Below are 15,270 nucleotides of genomic sequence, written 5' to 3'. Positions count from 1 at the left end.
TACCTCTGTTGTATACCTGTACGACTGGGGTCATAGAAAATGACATGGATGAAAAGAAGTTTAAGTGATAAAGTTCAGAGAGTGAGAAACTTTGGAACACTCAGACCTAAATGGGATCTCTTTATCATACACCTCCCCACAAGACTCAGGGATCTATGTGGTAGAGGGGGCAGAAAGATTGTAAGAGCCAGAGACGGTATATGATTCTAAGGAAACCATATTCTCTAGAGACTGTGGTGTCACCTACAAGCCCAAAGTTAACTACATCACAGGAAGGCCACATGTGCATGAATGACAGTTTATGAAAATCCTGCATGTCTGGTGTGCACAGAGATCAGAAATGGGGATTGAATCCTCTTGAACTAGTGTTACAGATGGATGTGAACCATCCTGTGGATGGTGGGAATTGAACCTGGGTCCTCTTCAAAAACAATTGATCTTGACTGTTGAACCATCTCCCTAGCCCCTATACTATAATTCTTATTTTGTCACTCACTACATATCAATCTGAACGCCAGATCTTTCCAGGTATGAGTGCTGGCTGACTCTTTGAATGAGGTAAAATGAAGACAATTATAGGCAAGAGAACCATTGTCAGACAGACACACTTTCATATGAAGAGCTCAGACGAACACTAAGCTAATTTGGATTTCTAAAGCAGAAAATTAGAGGAAATAAAGTATATATTATATTTCTATATGTTTTAGTTAAAGCATATATATCAGTTTTCCAAGCTTGAGTTTGAGGTCTGATGACAGAATCTTACAGCATTTTTCTTATGATTATCACATAAGATGCTGTATTTTCTTTTAAGTAAAGGAAACTAAAACATGTTATGGGGCCAACCTGAGAGCAGAACCCTTTATATTTTGTCTTTCTCTTCATGCGTTTGTTTGTTTTACAGTTTCCTTGTTCACATGAAGTTTAGTAGCTTGTCTTGATTGTGTTGTTAGGTAGTGTTCATATCATTTTCACAGAATCAGCCCTTCCCACAACCATATTTCATGGAGTTGTATAATACATATCTAGGTTATTGACTTGCAGTACATTATACAATGAGCACCTGTGGGTTTGAGAACAAAGACAAGTGAGTGTTGCGAAGTATGTCATGGGAACAGAGGAGTCAGGGGCCCAGAAAAGGTGTTCAGCAGACTGTGAACATCAGCCAGAAGTGTATCAGGCCTGTAAATCATGTTTAACCCTTTAACTATTAGGTAGCTCACTTGAGGGTATGCCTTGTTTATTTAAACATGCTTAATGTTTTACTAAGTCTCTCTTGGCATTGAGAAAGTTTCCTGGAAGCAAAAACAGTTCTTTCAAATAGTAAGTCTTGGTATTAACATGTTGAAATAATGGCTGGCTTCCTTCAGGGAGAGTTAACTCTCTGGTCTATGCTTCTGCTGACCATTTCATTCCGGTCATTCCTTCCTACCTTCTGTCTATATAAAAATCACGGCTGGCATCCTGTGGGGTCTGGGCTCTGATGCCAGGAAAGGAGGAGTGTCATGGAAGGCTGGGTGACTGGAGAAAGTGAGAGGAGTCATAAGGAACCAAGACAAACTTTGACTAAAGATACACAGAATATTAGGCAAGTACACAGACATATGCCAACACACATGGACCACAGACAGGTGGGCAGATAAACATGTGCAGACTGACACACAGACTGCTTGGAGGTATGCACAAATGCATGGAGAGAGACACACGTAGGCAAGCTGGCAAAGGTGAAAGCTGGGCCCTCTGACTGCCAGGTCATGTTTGTAGAAGACACTCAAAACAAGAAGCATTTGGTTAAAAATAGTTATAGAACAGATTACAACACTGTTTACTTTGTTCCCTAGCCATGCATAGTTAACCATTTTATGTTGACTCACAGTCTCCCAGATATCTGATGTCAACCATGTTTTAATTGACTCATACTGATATCTATATCAGTCTCCTTCTGATCACAATCCATCCCTATAACCAGAAACAGGTGAAAAAGGACAAAGTATAGAAGATTCCCTGAATCACAGCTTTAGGGAACTCAGATGACTTTAGGAATAACTCAAGACCCAGAGACAGTTTAGTGAAAAGGTATTATACTTGGTGAAGAATCAATGGCTGAGTAGAATTATGATTAGACAGTGTCTCTAAAGGTGCGTCTAGTAGAATTCTTCAAAAGATGGCCTCAGAGACTGCCAGAATGCCAGAGCATCCAGGCCAATTCCTCTACCTGTCAAGGGTTTCTGACTTATAAGAGTCACAGACTGAGAGGGGAACCCCAGCCACTTCTGCCTATTTCCTTTCTCAGCTTTTCTATGATGTATGCCATCCTCCATGATGTAGGAGACTTTCTAGAAGTGAGGGTTTATAGCTCGTACCAAGCAAGATGGACTGGGAAGGTTTTTTGGTCTTCTCTCCTACAGAAGGAACGGAGAGGTTTAGAGAAATGTTTCCACTCTATGACTCACATAGAGGGAGGAGTTTGGTTTCTGTGTGTTACTTTTATAGAGAAAGACAATCAGGAGGTGTAGGGTGTGTGTGTAGCAGGGGAGGGTCAGTAGACAGCTGGAGAAGTTTTCCCAGTATGCTTTGGTTTAAAGCAGTCAGCTTGCCAGAGTTCCAAACTTTGGGGTATCATTTTCTGATAGTTTTAATAATTCCAGGGTAAACCCAAAAGCCTTTGGAACAGTCAGAGGAGTGTCAGTCAGCTTCAAATGAAGGCAAGAAGAAACGTTAACTTTCCTTTTTCCACCGAGAGGAGTAGCAGAGGAGGGTAGACTGCCAACTTGGAGGTTTGCACTGTTGAAGCAGTGTCAAACATCTCCCCAGTACTAACAACTATGTCATAAGTAAATATGACAAGCAAATGTAATCATGTTTAAAGCCACAAAAATACTGGCAAGTGGGGTATTTATAGCAGAAATATTTGAATCAACACTAGACAGACTTTAAGAGGTATGATACTCTCTGCGCTCATTCTCAGCTCATGGTGCTGGTATCAGAGGAAGGATCATGGAACATGGGCCTGAAAATTTTTTTTTTTTCGGAGCTGGGGACCGAACCCAGGGCCTTGCTAGGGCCTTGCTCCTGCTAGGCAAGCACTCTACCACTGAGCTAAATCCCCAACCCCGATGGGCCTGAAAATTTATGTGGATTTTTTTTATTAGAACCCCTTGCTTACCTACTCTGATGCTGTATGGGGAGCCGTGAGGCGTGTCAGTCAGGCACTCATTAAGTCTTGTTAGTAAGCAAAATGAGGAATTCAGTTTTTAGGGAAAATAAGCATTTTTTTTGAGTTGCTGATGTAGAATCTACTTGTGGCACGAAGAAAGGTAATATGAATACTCTTGTGATTTAATGGGTCACAGTTTGATGTAAGTTACTTAATTATAATGGTCAAACATCATATTCAAATAGATGTGTCTATCAGAATTCTACAAATGGAGCCTCCCTTTGTTGGTATATTGGCAGAGGATCCAGACAAAACTTACTTTGCTTTTTTAGAGTAATCCAATTTTTATGAAACACCTAGAAGAAAAATTCAAGAACTACAAACCTTGAGTTCATTAATATTTCTCTTCCAGAAAAGTCAATATTTTGATTAACCAATAACTATCTGATCAGTAAAAGGCTCCTAAACAGGAGCACACTGACACACACACACACACACACACACACACACACACACACACACACCCACCCCAATAAACTATACATGCACTCCAGCGATAACGCCCATTTTAATGCTGACAAGGATCTTCATAGGTGTGCCTCCTTCCCCCCAAACTGAGATTTCAAGCATTGACACCCCCCCCCGTTAGTTGAGTCCCTTAAGTTTTCTGAGTTCTCCAGACACATCCCTTCTGTTCCCTATGCCTTAATGTCCTCTCAATAAACATTCGTAGGAAGGGTCTGGAACTGTGTATATCTTGGTGCAAATTTAAATCAACATGTCACCTGAGAATAGAAGACGGGGAGGATGGAGTGGAGAAGGGCTTTGTTGCTTTATGTTTTAAACAATTGGAAAGATATTTTTAATTTGGTATTCTTGAGTCATCCATATTACTTTGAAACTTTTGTTATCATTTGATAATTTTCAAAAAGGAAAAACAACTATAAAAAGTAAGTGAAAATATAAATTTTGCTCACTAGGATTCTCTTCCCAAGATAATATGATGAGAACCCTTTTATGTTTTACCAACTTAACTTTATGCATCTTGAGGGTCTTTATGAATGCATGGGCAATGTGCTTCTATTCTCTTTTATTTTAACATCCGCATAGAATTCCATTTCACGAACAGATATAAATTATTCACTCACTTTTCGGTTTATGGACTTTTGACTTACTTCAATCTTCAGCTTTAGAACAGGAATTTTAAGAGCACGTTCACGAGCCATTTTGAACATGTGCAAATACATCTTCCAGAAATTTTCCCAGAAGCAGCACCACTGGGTCCAAGAGTGTATACATTCGTAATTCTAATAGATACTACCAAATCACCCTCTGCAAGTCTTGCAACCATTTACTCTCCCACGGGTGATGTATGGGAGGGACCATTTCCTTACTGCCTGGACAACAAAGTATTATAATGAAAGGCTCTTAATCCTTATTAAACAAATTTCCAGGATTAGAGCTCTTTTGAGAAAAGAATTTATGTTATATCTAAAAACCTTCTCAATTCTTCTAAAACCACTTCCCTTGGGCAGAAGCAACAAAGCAATCCTTGCTAAATTCTAGGCTCTGCGCCAAGGATTAGGGACACAGAGGTAAATGTGATAGGCTTTTTAACTTTCTGCCTTCCATTCTCCCTCCCCTCCCTTGACAATTTTTAGGGCCTATCGATTTTATATTTCGAAGTTGAAACTTATTGTGCCTGCCTTTCCTCCATCCTTACATGTATGGTCACAGTAGCTTCTTAACTGTTTGCCTGTCCACTGCTCCTTCCGTTTCCAATATCCAATCCCACTTTGTTCAGGCAATCTTTCTAGGGCTTGAGAGACCGCTTAATCTTCCTTTCCATCTCCTTCTGCCTTGTGGTTTGATTTGGAAAGTTTCCTCAGGGCTCATGTTCTGAGTTATCCTTCCCAGTCTGGAAGTGGTGTTCGAATCTACTGTGGAATCTGGAAGAGCTGGGCCTGCTGGCGGGCTTAGGTCATCAGGACAGAGGTTTGGAAGAGTTACCTACCTCTGGTCTTGAACTAGCTCTCTCTGCCACCTGGTCTGCTGAAGTGTGAGGTGTTCGAGTTCCCACTCCACCACTATCACTCACTCCACTTCTCTCTTTCTCCCTGATAGATAAAAACTTCTACAACTATGAGCCAAAATAACTTCTTATTCCTTAAGCTATTTTTTTTTCGAGTTTTGTCACAGGCACATGAAAGTAACTAACACATAGGTTCCTTTTCTTTCATCCAGCAGCCAAAGCCTTCCCAATGTCACAATTACCTGCTTCTTCCGGGCCCCTTCCCTCAGAAGCTCATCTTTGATGGTTTACAATATAAAATTTAGATTACTTCTTTTAATAATTCTCTTCCTTTGTTTCTTTATCTGGACAGTTTTCATTTTCTTTCGCTTTAAGTACCATCTTGCTGTACATATTCTATATATCCCAGCATTCTTCCCTAAACCATTTCATGCAAATTAGCCTCCATACTGTTCTTAGTTACCCATAAATCACAAAGATGGATTTAAGGTCAGATGCATGAACTTGATGGTTGGTAGGACAGACTAGTGTGCAATGGCAAAGCTAGATTCAATGCTTACACTTCTTCCTGTGTGCATGATCGTCTCTTGCAGCATGCCTTGAAGTTAGACTAGGCCACAGACTGAATTTAGGTCATCAGAAATGCAAGGAAGCAATGAGCATTGTTAATAAGCTGACCTGAAACCACCCATGAAATGTTCTGCTGTTCCTCTCTTCCCTCTCTGCCTAGGTCTAGTGGAAGACTGAAGTCCTAGCAGATGGTGGAGCCGGGTGATACCCAGTACATGGAAGATCACTTACCACAAAGGTGGTAAGGCTGCTTGATACAGCACTTACCTTATCTTGAAACCCAACTGCGAATAAACCTACATGTAGTTATTTAACCAGAGGGTGACATGGATCTCTCAGTGAAGAAAATAAGTAGTCAGTGCCAATTGGATCACATAAGAGCTATCGTATCAGCTGTTCTCCTCTAGAGGAAGGACAGAGCTAGTTTGATGGTCCTTCTTCCAATGTGGCCATGTGTTCAACACATGAAGATGACTGAGAGCATGCGCTCAAGTGCTAAGACTCCTGATGTAAGTGACAACATTATTCAACAAATGTTTTTCCCTAGACACACACACACACACACACACACACACACACACACACACACACACCACTGACTTTCAGTTTCTCAGCAACAATTCTAGACATGGAACTACCCTGTGTCTCATCACTGCTACTATGACAACCAAATACTACTGTTTCCCACTTGAACCAGCCCAATAGACTCCCTCTGTGCTCTCTCTACCATCTACCCATCTTCTTTTCATCATCTCATCGGCTACCCATGGCAGCTGAACTCAATTTGTTAAAACTGAGGACAGATAACATCTATCAACTCTTCCAATACCTCTGAATCTGTATCAGTCAGGCCAGCCAAGTTCTGCTGCAGCAACAAATACACCCTAACAATCTCAAAGGCTTCTGACAGCCAAGCTTTAAGTGTTACTTGGGTGATACCTGATATAGATGAGAAGATTCTTATGTCAAGCATCTCAACTTGAAGATCACAGAATGAATGCAGAGAGAAATGGAGGAGGCACAGTGTCTTTACTGCCCAGGTCTGGCAGCCCTGGATAACCCAACTGCTCATAATCATATTCTTATGTCTGGTGTGCATGTGCATGTGTCTGTGTGTGTGTGTGTGTGTGTGTGTGTGTGTGTGTGTGTGTGTGTGTGCAACTGCAAAGAACTCTGGGATATCTGGAAGAGCACAGTTATTTGGGAAGACTCTCGTGGACACTTCTCTTAGAAGACAAGCCAAAGTCATTGATGTGTGGGACTTTGCTAAAAATTTCTCCAGAACCTTCTCATGCCTTCCCTATTCTGGACTCTGGGCTTTCTGTCTACATTCCTATTGTTTCCCTCTCCTTGCCAGGACTCTGGCATCACTGGCTGCTTGTTACTTTTTGCCTGGCTCAGCTGAATTGCTGCATGGCCTCTTACCGTGCAGATCCACTGTGCTTGATAGTCCTTAAATTACCCCCTCACTTCCATCCGATCCCGGCTGGAAATGCGACCTCGCACCTGCCCCTCCCCCTTCCTGGTACCATCTCACGTACATCCTCTTCATCTTTAGAGTACTTATCTTGCTATCTTTTCCTCTATAGCATGAGCTCCTTGAGGTTAGATCTTTTATTTTAATGTCTATAAAGAGCCTGGTACAAATTGGCACACAAACATTCATTCTACGATTAGATAAGCCAATGGTTTGCAAACTATCCTGACAATTTCTCTACTCTCCTTACCCTCGCCCTCACTGACGCAATATGAGTCCTTAAAGTTTAGCTACCTTCAAAGTAGACATGAGTAACCCCCTTCAACATATGTCTGTGACAAGCACAGTGAGAAGAACCAATTCTACAGACATACCTTATGGATGATGGGGCAATATGTTACACACGGGGATGGCATATTTATTGCTGTGTATCTGTTTGTTTCTGTTGAAGTGTAAAAGCTCCCAGCCAGAGTCTCTAGATCATTTATTTAACCCAAATCTAATTTAAATATTTTCTAGTTCATTCCAATGCAGAACAGCATCTGGTCTCTGTCTTTTGCACATTCTCTCTCTCTCTCTCTCTCTCTCTCTCTCTCTCTCTCTCTCTCTCTCTCTCTCTCTGTGTCTCTCTGTCTCTCTGTCTTTCTCTCTCTCCATTCCTCCCTCCCTCCCTCCCTTCCTCTTTCCCTCCCCCTCTTCTTCATAATTGCCTCAACCTCAACCTCTGAGGAATAAAAAAGAAAAAAACGATTCAACCTTGTAACTGATTATTTCACTATATAGCGCCTCCAACCTTCCTTACAAGAGACAGCTCACATTCCTAAAATTAATTGTAATTATTTCTGCAGCTTGTTATTGGAGAATAAAAGCCTATACTTGGACAGAGCCAGTTGGAGGTAGGATGTGAAATCATGGTCCAGGTTTTTGCACATAAAGCATTATTCTGCTGGGAGCTGCCCTCATTTAGTGAGGGATGGTTAGCACCTACCTCTGGTATCCTAGCAACACAAAGCTTTCCTGCTGCTAGGACTGAGGGTCATTTTTGTATCTTCCCATCATTTTCTCTTGGACTCTATGAAGAGAAATTACTCTTGAAAGTTCCCATAACAGAGGGCACGCTGAAAAGGGTGTGTGTGAGGAGGGGATAAGGGAGTGAGGAATGGTCCGTGCACTTGGAGAGGGAGATGGGAACGTGGGGAGGGGAGAGTAGGAACGCCTGAAGAGCTCAAAGAAAGGTATTTTAATGAAATTTTCAAAGGGACCAGAAGGTTTTGGGGCATATGTCTTCTCACTGTGGCCCAAACACTTGCCCTAACACAGCCCAGGACTGAGGACGCTCCCTGACATCTTGACAAGTTAAAGCTTATTTTGTTGGACATATAAACTGAATAAAGAAACATTGTAGACATCCATTTGCCTTGTGTTTTATAACTCCAATCTATAGATGATCCTTGATTGAATTCAGTAGGTATTTTATAAAATACCTGTGTTTAACCATTGCCTCTCAAAGGCTACTGTCCCCCACTGATAGCTCTGTGGACAGATAGCAATTTTGAGAATGCAGACAGGTGCGAATTCATTCTCTGACATCTGCCTGTCAGCTATATGACATTAAAAAATATTTAACCTCCTGAAAATTGGTTCTCATCACAAGAAAAAGGATAGTAACACTGCATGGGCAGTCACTACTGATCTCTGATATCTCTATCTATCTATCTATCTATCTATCTATCTATCTATCTATCTATCTATCTATCTATCTATCATTCTCCAGAGCCTTGCATATGTTAGGCAAGTACTCTATCATTGAACCACATTTACTGGTGCCATCAGTTCCTAAATGATAACACCTTTACTAGGATGTATGTGTGTGTACATACAACAATGTGACCAGCTTCTCGGCTTTAAAAGCTCCTCAAGGTTTCAGGGAAAGTCTGCCCAGTTAGGTGTGAGAACATGGCTATTTGGCATATCTTTCATGCAAAAGCACTTTTCTGGCTAAAGGAATTGATTCTGCTGGAATGAACCTTGATCCCTGTCAGTCACCCTCTTCCAAACCTGAGCTCAATGGAGATGTTCAGGGAAGGGAGACTACATGAGACCCTGAAGTTAAGAGCTATGTACTGTGTGGCTGGAGAGATAGAAAAGAGCAAGAGTGTACATTCTGAAATCCCTCAGTTGACTTAAAAGCAAAACAATGAAAGATTACAACTTAAGATGGGAATATAACACAATGGTGGAGGCTTGCCCACAGTACTTAAAACCCTACGTTTGATTCCCAGAACAACCAAAATAAACACACACACACACACACACACACACACACACACACACACACACACACACAGACGAGCAAACAAACAAAGACCCACAGTTCTGCTGGGTCCTTTTAAGTAGATATGACTCTTTTTACAACACAGTCAATACACTGATCTAGTAAAATCACAATTTGCTTACATTAGAGATTCTTTGAATATTTTATTTAAGCCTATAAGTACATAAATGGAATTTCCCTTTAACAATGATTATTTTAGAATCATTATGCTTAAGACTTTATAATGTAGGGAATTTTAATTGTTGTATTGCCAACACAAATATATTCTTTAAGACATTTCCATGCTTCCATATATCCCTACATTCTTAGTAAATTTTTTTTCTACATGCTGGATTTAATTCAGTGTCTCTGTGATTCTTTGGTCCTTTTCTTTCATGAGCTCACATTCAAGCAGATGACAGATATGTATGATGGGAGAGAATTTCCTTAGCTTGAGTGGAAGGGCCTGGAGGCAGAGTAGTCTTCTAGAAAGCATCTTCATGATGACTCCGTAGCAAGGTCAAGTCTTTACCACCATGCATTTTGGTGTAAATCTTTCAGCATTAAAAAAATGAAAATGAAAAAACAAACAAAAAGAAACAAAAAACAGTTTGTGTGTCAGGAGGAAAAATGTAAGGATCGTGACATCTCTGAGTTCATACTTCATAATGTGTTTTGAAACAACTCCTGTGTTAGCACAAGATTGCTCTTTCCCTGATGCTATTATGAGGATGCCCATTGGCTTTGCTTCCCTTGCTGGTATCTCTTGCAATGCAACATCTCTATAGATACAACAGAATTGAAGAGCCATGAGTGAGCATTAGTAGACAGTTGGGCTCATATGAAATCATTATCTGTTTAAATAATTTGTAGATGGGTATTTGATTCTTTACAGATGCTCTTATCTCTCAAATAATACCAAGCAAGGAATGATTTGGAAATAACTTCACAAATTAAAAAACAAAATAAGTCTTATTCAGTGTTGACCTCTTCATAGATCCATCATAAAGAAACTTGTGTGTCAATTGTTGTATGTATCTAAAAAAAACAGATGTAGCTGGCTTTGGTGGCATATACTTTTTCTTTTCTTTTCTTTTTTTTCTTTTTTCTTTTTTTCCGGAGCTGGGAACCGAACCCAGGGCCTTGCGCTTGCTAGGCAAATGCTCTACCACTGAGCTAAATCCCCAACCCCGGCATATACTTTTGATCCCAGCACTAGGAGGATGGGTGTATATCTGTGAATATGGTCTGATCTACTTAGCAAGTTCTAAGACAATCAGGGCTTCATAGTGAGACCTTGTCACCACAAACAAGTAAACAAATTGACAAACAGATGTAAAAATGTAAAATAATTAAAAATATAAGTTAATGTAAACTTTAAGTTACTTTTCTGATAATTTAAACAGAAAAGATAAAAATTCAATGAAAGAACTATTAAAATATTAATTTGTAAGAGTTTACTCCCTTTTTGTAGTTTGCATCTTTTAACACTTTCATAGCCTCAAGAGTTAAATGGGGGCTGTCAAGATGGCTCAGTGAGTAAAGCACTTACCCCGCCAAGTCTGAGGACCTGAGTTCTTTCCCCAGGTCCTACATAATAGGAGAGAACCTGTTCCCTCAGGTTATTCTTGGACCTCTACACGGGCATTGTGGCATGTATGTACCCTTCTCCAAATAGTCAGTCAAGTAAAATGCAATCAAAATTGTAAAGAAGGTTGACCTGTATCATTTAGTGTTCTTATCATAGAATCAATCTTTCTACTTTGGAAAGTAGAAAGCTCTTCATCTGGATATGTGTGCTTTGTTCCCTGCTGCCTCTGCTCACTAACTACTATGGGTTTTCTATGACTCATGCCCAGGGTTTTTTCTTACAAAGCCATTCTTGATCTGTAGTGGATAAAGACCTCTGAGTCAGGATCTCCAGGTTCTTCAGCAAATGATAGTGTAAACCTCAGAAAAGTTACTCCACTTGTACCCAGAAGGAGACATCCTCCACAGAACACCATGAAAACTGGTAGAGAATTTGAGGGCTGGCTGCTTCTCCACTCCTTGCACTGCCCCATCTTGATTCTTTCCTCCCATAACCATCACATACCTCACAGTCCATTTCACAATCTGCTTCTGGTGAACCCAGCTCCCAGCACAGCCCTTTGCATAATCAGTGAGTAATTGAATACATCTTCTATGCCAGGCCCCATCAGTAGACTTCTATAAGGTTTGTGGCACAATGGGGTTGAGAAGAGTAACTTCAAGCATGGGCCTTAGGACCAGAGAGAAGGAAGATCTGACTGTAATCACTGGATGATGATGATTATGATGATGATTATGATGATGACGACGATGATGACAAGGATGACAATGCCATGGCAGCTCTGAGTAGTACATAAGACGTCATGAAGCAGGTGCTATTATCTTTCTCAGTCAGAGTGGGAAAACAGAACATCAGAGGCATACACTTGCCTAGTTAAGTAACGAAGTCATAATACCAGCCAGTCCCTAAACCATGGTCCTCTTCCTTGACTGCTCCATGAGGTAGGAATAATGTGTTCATCACTGAATCCACTACTGGATTGCTTTATAAAGCCTAGTATATATTTGAAGCTCAATAAATATCTTGTGGTTCATCTCCATTGTTAACATCCTCAATTTAGAATCACCATGGAGACAAGCCCCTGCATGTGTCTAGTGTGTCTCCAGAAAAATAATGAGGAGAGATGTACCCTGAATATGGGTGGAACCATTCCATAAGATGAAGTTCCAGAAGGAATAATAATAAGAAAGAGAGCTGAGCATTAACGCTCATCTTTCTCTGCCTCCTTACATCAAAGCTATGCAATGAGCCATCGCATGCTTGCTCTTGCTACAGTGCATTGCCCCTATGATGGTATACCTTTAAACTGCGAACCAAAGTAAAATCACTCTCTCATAAGTTGCTTTTGCCTGGTATCTTGTCCCAAGGTGAAAATTAGTATATACATACATACATACATACATACATACATACATACATACATACATTCATTGATCAAATGACCATTAAGAATTCTTGGTCAAATACAGAGAACGATGGCTTTTGGGATAAAAGTTATTTCTTTTCTTTTTTCTTTCTTTCTTCTTTTTGACATTTTTTAACAATAAATCTATTTAATATACTGTTTTATATACTATAAGTGCTGTATGGAAGTTTGTTTATTAAACAAAGTAAACCCTTGGTGGCTATTTGTATATTCAAGGATCCTGAGAAAGATGTTGGGACCTAGAGTAGTCCCTGGTTGCAGTAATTAGTTACCTTACCTACAGAAGGCAACCAATACGTCCATGCATAAACTAGAAGAATCTTTGAATTAGAGTCATTCCAATATAGAATAGTATTTAGAAAACCAACCAAATCTTTTATTTTATATCTCCAGAGATCTTTGTTTTCTGCCTTATCTGAGGCTTTATTAGGGATGGGATATAAGACAATATTCCGTCAACAACTTTCCCTCATTGGTGGTGGTCTTTGTAAACTGGCAACAGAAGGAACCAACATCATCATCCCTCGGCTCAGGATGTCTTTGCTTATTTATCTGGGGAACACAGACAAAGGCATCAGATAGATTTCACTGCTTGACTAAAGTAGGATGTACCTGGAATTAATGGAGTTATGTATAAGCTCTAGGGTAAAGGTAGAAGAAGACTGTGGTTATTCACAATCTTATTTGTAAAAGGGGGTTAATTCCCACTTGGATTTGGGTCAGAGCAAGTTTCTTCTCTGTTAACATTCCCATCAGCTTATCGAATTTATTTCATTACGTATTTAAAATCCATCCACTTTTTTGCCTTTTGTTTTCTCTTCCAGAAAGATCATTAAAGTAACTTCTCTCTGGTGCCATGTTGGCATTCCCTAAGAAGATTCATGATTGGACTATGTTCCTGGGCAATATAAATCAAACCCGATGGCAGGAATATGTTGATAGCTTGAAGTAAGTGAAAAATAAATTAGGAAAGGAGAAGGCCTGGAGTGCAAGACATAAATCTCAAATTTAAATCTCAAAATCTGAAAACCTGGCTTAGACTCTGTTAAATGAGTCAAATGGAGAAGAAAGAGAATATGGAAAGTGGGTGATTTTGGTTTATACAAGTATCAGGAAGGAGAGCACATGGGCTTTAAGCAACACCAGGAGATCCATGTGAAGGGTGTGGTAATCACAAGAGAAATAGCTAATGGTGCTTTTGAACATTTAGATCATACAAAGGATTATCTGTGGCATTTTGGGTTTTTCTTAATTGATTTAATTCTTTATTGTCAGTAGTGGGGATTGAACTTAGGGCATCATGCAGACTGATCAAGGGTTCTCCTACTGAGCTGTAGTCCAAGCTCTGTTTGTGGCATTTGAAAAGAGAAATATATATGGACACACACAGATCGATCTATCTATCTATCTATCTATCTATCTATCTATCTATCTATCTATCTATCTACCTATCTATGTATCTATCTATATATCTATCAATCTATCTCTATCTATCTACCATCTTGTATGTATCTATGTATCTATCTTTCTTCTATCTATCTATCTATCTATCTATCTATCTATCTATCTATCTATCTATCATCTATCTATGTATCTATCATCCATATATCTATATACCTGTAATATGTATATACATCTATATATCTAAATATCTATATGTCTATATATCTGTATATCTCTATGTCTATCATATATATGATATATATCATCTATCATACATAAATGCATACACACACACAATACAGTCATCAGTCAGGCACCAGAGTTGCAAAGCTGCCTTGCTGAATTGCTTATACTCATTGGCTTTCCTTGGTATGTCCTCTACTGTCATTTTCTTCCTGAGTCAAAAGGCACATGATTCAGAATTCTCATGGAACTGATCGAAATAATCCTCTCTATAGCAATATAGAAGAAAAGATTTGGTGGTTTGGGTCAAAATAAACCTTGTCTTTGAGTTTTCTTTTAATTAGCTGTGTGATTTAGGGAAGGTCACTTGACCTCTGCATTTTAATGTCCCCAACTTTGATTAGACATGATGAAATGAAAATTGCATCTATACTGAATTCCACAATGCCCACCTTGCAATTTGTGTCTACAATGGATAGGTTCTTACTGAGATGCATTTCTATTTCTCTGAAACTTCATACTTCAAAGAAGTATTTACATTAGGCCAAATGAAGAAGTTAATTATAAGGCTTGACTTACCTAATAAGAAGCATGAATATCTGATCCACAATGGCTTACATCCTGTTAAATCTTATTAAAGTTCTCTCAATAGAATGATTTCAATGTACAGTACCTACTGCTCTTCTGCATATCCTGTCTCAGAGGGCTGAGTTGGACTGACTGAGGTCAGGATATCTACCCTATAAATCAGAGTTGGGGTGAACTGCATTCAGAGGCTTTCTGATTTATGATATTTGAATACAATTTGATTTTTTACAGATTCTTTAAAGTACATCTGTGTTTGCTTGCAAGTATGTACGTGCATCACCTGTGTACAGGACCCTCAGAGGCCACCAGAGGGCATTAGATCCCCTGAAACTAAGATTACTGATGCCTGTGAGTTGTCACTATTTGAGTGCTCAGTACTGAACCCAGGTCCTCTGCAAGAGCAGCTAGTTCTCTTGATCCCTATTGCAGTCCTGGAATACCCTGTGAATGGGTGCTTTTAAAATAAATTGTAGACATTTGACTATTCAG

Source organism: Rattus norvegicus, chromosome 9, assembly GCF_036323735.1.
Source record: "Rattus norvegicus strain BN/NHsdMcwi chromosome 9, GRCr8, whole genome shotgun sequence".
Taxonomy (NCBI): domain Eukaryota; kingdom Metazoa; phylum Chordata; class Mammalia; order Rodentia; family Muridae; genus Rattus; species Rattus norvegicus.
This window is presented reverse-complemented; position numbering follows the sequence as displayed.